Source organism: Pinus tabuliformis, chromosome 9 (genome assembly GCF_031772625.1).
Source record: "Pinus tabuliformis cultivar Carrire ecotype Pingquan chromosome 9, CPIR1, whole genome shotgun sequence".
Lineage (NCBI taxonomy): Eukaryota > Viridiplantae > Streptophyta > Pinopsida > Pinales > Pinaceae > Pinus > Pinus tabuliformis.
In genome coordinates this window covers 1223857819-1223862697 of record NC_142307.1, presented here as the reverse complement: position 1 = coordinate 1223862697, position 4879 = coordinate 1223857819, and positions in this window count along the sequence as shown.

The window sequence follows — 4879 nt, the reverse complement described above, 5'->3', positions numbered from 1 at the left end:
ATTGATTACATAGTTAGAGGTGGTCAACTAAAAATAGATCCAACTAAAATTGATGTAATTATTAAGTGTCCAAGACCTCAAAATGTGACGGAAGTTAGAAGTTTCTTGGGTGAATTTAAGTATTGTAGGAAGTTTATTTCTCATTTCTCTTTTATTTCATCACCACTTTATGCTTTAACAAGTTCTAAAGTCTCCTTTAAATGGGGAGGAAAACAACAAAAAGAATTTGATACTTTAAAGAAGAATTTTTTTATAGCTCCAATCTTGGCTTTACCAAACCTTCAACAACCATTTGAAATAGAAACTGATGCTAGTGGGTATGCAATGGATGCATTTTTATTGCAAAAAGAAAAGCCTATTTATTTTCATTCAGAAACATTTTCTAAAGCAGCTCCTAACTATCCAAATTATGATAAAGAATTGTATGCATTAGTGGAAAGTTTTAAAAAATGGAAACATTATACAATGGGAAAGGAAATAGTGATTCATACAGACCATGAGCCACCTTAGTACCTTCAATCACAAACTAAGTTGCAAGAATTTTGACATTATAGATGGATGGGGTTTTGCAGCAATTTCGTTTAGTAATCAAATGCAATAAATGTACCACCAATATAGTAGTTGATATGTTATCAATACCTTCTTGGAATGCTTTAGTTACTTTGCAAAATAGTTATTTAGAACATGAAATTTACATAGAAAAACATTATGCAGATATTAATTTTAAGGATGTTTATGAATCACCAACTCATGGTGCTTAGGTGGAAGAAGTGAATTATCATATTCATGACAGGTTATTGTACCGTTTTGGAAAGTTGTGCATACCACAGGGAGAAAGAAGGATGTGATTAGGGAAGCACCTTCTTCTTGTGTTTAGGGAATTTTGGTGTAGGTTCTTCTACTTGTAGATCTCCTTTTGAAACATGTTTTGGGTACCTTCCAAAATCACCAATGGACTTCATGTTTTTTGAAGAATCTAAGGAGGAAGGACATGGAGATTCCAACAAAGTAATCAAGTTCATTCAAAGAATCCAAAAGATTCATGAAGCAGTGCAGGATGAATTGGAGAAAAGTGAGGCCAAGTACAAAATGTGTCATGACAAGCATCGGGTAGATCATCACTTCCTGGTTGGTGATCAAGTATGGCTATACATCAACAAAGAAAGGATGAAAGGTGGAGGTAAAAATTAGAAACCTATAAGGTATTGTCCTTTTAAAATTGTTTAAAATATTAGGCACAATGCATTCCAGTTGAATTTTCCTCCATACATGCACATATATTTAGTTGTAACTTGTTGAAATTTTGAATTTGTATGAACCTCCAATGATCATGGATCTAGAGGAAAATTCTCAAATTACAACCGCATATGATTTTGCGCCTGAGTGTATGAATGGGTTAAATGAATATATCATATTGGATAGGAAGGTCGACATTTCCAAATGAGGAGATGTTGAGTATCTTCGAGTGGGACTTAAAGGCATGAATCTAGGAAAAGCAAGGTGGATGGATATCAAAAGGGTGAGGGAGTTGTACCCTCACCACATGTTTTCTTAAAACCAAACTCTTAGTGGTCCAAAAGCTTCAAGCGGAGAGGAATGATCCAGGAGGATCCTTGAAATATTTAGAATTTAAATTCTCATGAAACTAGCACCAAGTCGAAGATAAATTCATGTTGATTCTGATGGTATATTGGGTTTGAAAAATGGCCTCCATATGAGGGAGAAAACGTGTTCTAAAGGTTTTCCCAAACAGGCAAAAAAGTTGGTAGAGTAGGAAAACTTGGAGTCTCAGAGCCTGACACGTGGCAAGACTCACATCAACGGTGCATGTCAAACTTCCAAGTGCGGGTCGAACCCGTGACTTCCAACATCTCATTACAAAATCTTATTGTTAGCCCACGGGAGTGTTTTATTAAATAATGGCACATGGATATCTTTAAAGTTTTGTTAATTGGTATGCAGGGTAAGGGTAGGCAGAGCCCGCCAACCTGTTGGCCCTGGTAAACCTATGGAGAATGTATCGGTGCTCCAAATAGGTCAAATAAACATAGAAAACGAGTCTCCAACTATCGATGCAGATGTTGTTTAACCATTATTCAATGACATTCCAAACACTGTCATATGCACGCATTGCCACAAGGTTGGTAACACCATCGGATAAATCTCCAATCACATTTCATGGGTTGAAGATTGTTAACACCACTGGTCTACCATATTCAATGTTTAAAACTTTGGTTAAATATATATATGTGTCGGTCTAATGGTATAAAAGTTTTTAAAACCATATGTTAAATATGGCTTACACATATTGTTTGATATGTTATGTGTTGTAATATAATTGTGTCGAACTCTAATGTTAGAGTTATGGTTGTAACATATTTAACTAATGTGCTAAGTTTGCAAACCCAATTCCAGGAGGCCTACATGTTTGACCCCCAGACCTCCCTTGAACCTTATAAAATGTATTTCCAATGCAACGAAGCATAGGGAGGAGTTCTAAAGTGGGTCTGTCAAATTTGTTTTATTTTGTGCATGCAAATTCCTTTTGAGGCATAACTTGGCCAATATTGGGCCTTTTTGAAATCTGTAAGCTGCGTTCGAGAGCTGAGGTTGAGGCCTATCTTCTCTCAATAGGCATTGGTGTAAAGATACTTTTTGACCATTTTCAATACAATGGACGCCCATTGGAAGTGGACCCAGAGATGTAGTCCAGGAGGGACAAACTCCGTCATCAAATATTATGTGTTTTCTTCTTATTCTATGTCATTCATGCTTAATTTCATATTTCAAGTTCATGTTTAAGGCACTTGAAAATCAATTTCCCTCATTATTTCAGTTAAAACACAACCTTAGTTAATATTTGGCGAAATTGTGCAAATAGTGAATTCTATTGTTTTCGGATCAACTACAACCTCCACCATTTGTTTTGGAGGTTATAATATATGTTTTCTATAGCTCACAAGTAGAGGTTTTTTCCAAAAAAAAATCGTACTTGTTCTTCTAACATGCACTATTGTGCCAGTAATAAACACACATGAGGGCATGCATAAAACTACAATCCCTTATGCATATATATTCATTACACATAAATATTGTATTTTTTGTTTAATGATACATTCGTGCTCGTGTAATTATTATGCACCAACTCATTCTTATTTTTTATGGCGCATCAATTCTTGTATAAATTTTATGCATTGATGCCTATATCACCATGTACACTAGAGGGATGTGAAATTCAAATATTTACAGTGATATGTCAACCATTGTTGTTAACCACCAATTTCTATATTATATTTAAAGCACTTATGCATAGGAATATTTAAAGCAACGGATGTGTAGTATAAACATATAAAACATAATATTTTGAAACAATAAAAATGTATCTTATGTCATTTATATTAATAATGCTTTTAATAATTTTAGCATTAGTGCCTATGATTCATAAAAATGCATCATTTTCTATTTTTATGGCACTGACTATGTAGTGAATTTAAAAGAATGCAATGCAATGATATGTATATGTTCAAATTAATATACTTTAACAAAATTCAATTAATCAACTCAAAATCAAATATTTTATATGATATATTGATTTTAATATCAAAATTATCGTGCTTTAATATAATGATTTCATTAATGTGTTATTTAATATATTACACCTCTATTATTTTTAACAAATTAAATGATTCATATATAAATTAATCAACAATGACATGTTTTACAAGATTGGACAATGTAATAAAATAAGAAACCATTTTATTACATATGAATAAGAGACTTGTCACCCTACAACATAAAGATCCACAATAATCAAAATGTAGCCAATATATAATTGTTACCCTTATTGGTAACTCATAGAAAACGACATTTCTTTTATGCATACATATGTGCCTAAAAAGAATCGTATATGAATCAAGGACATTGACTTGTCACGTGTCACCAACTGCAAAGGATGTTAAGTTCCTGGCATTTTCATTGTCGATGTTAGGTTACTTGTGTTGTTTCTGCTAACTGGAGCTAAAGGGGAGTTTCTCTTCTTCTAGTCATGCATGTAGCTAGTGACACATGATAAGTGAACATCTCTAGTTCACATACAATTCTTTTAGTGACACATGATAAGTGAACATCTCTAGTTTACATACAATTCTTTTTAGGCGTGCATTTATGGATAAAAGAAATTAAAATTATAAAACACACCTATAAAACCATGTTGTATTTATTAAAAATTGAAGTTAATTTATGTTTTTCAAAAATAATGTGGTAAAGTAATCGATGTTCGTTTAATACTTTAGATGCACCGAATACGGTGCATTATATTAGAAAAACAAGAATAGTCATAGCAACAATGCTCTATTTTAATTAATAGATTGTTTTGGTTACGATGCACTATCATATGTGTCACACTAGTGTAGTTATTGTGCTCCATCACATGTCGCAAAATAGTGCTACTTTTTAATTGAATGCATTATTGTGATAAAAATTTTAGTATAAAATTCAAACATTATGCATCAAATAAAACATTCAGTGCATGAATTTTTCAAACTATAATGCACCCCAAAAATGGTTCACTAATTAGTGCACCCTACAAATGGTGCTTCCTACTATTTGAAGCATCGATGCTCCTTTAGTCACATAATTCAGTGCAAATGTGAATTTTTAAATATAAAATTTGGAAAAAATAAAAATAAAATATAGTCTAAAACCTTTGGTGTGTGATTCCTTAAAGAGGTGATGTGTACCATTAACAAGGTGCCATGTCAAGGAATAAGTATAATTATTTCCAAAGTGCTCCATGTCGTTTGGTGCATATATTGAAATTACATACATAAAGATTCAATCTGTGAACCAATGTGATAAATTCTTTATAATGCACTGGACA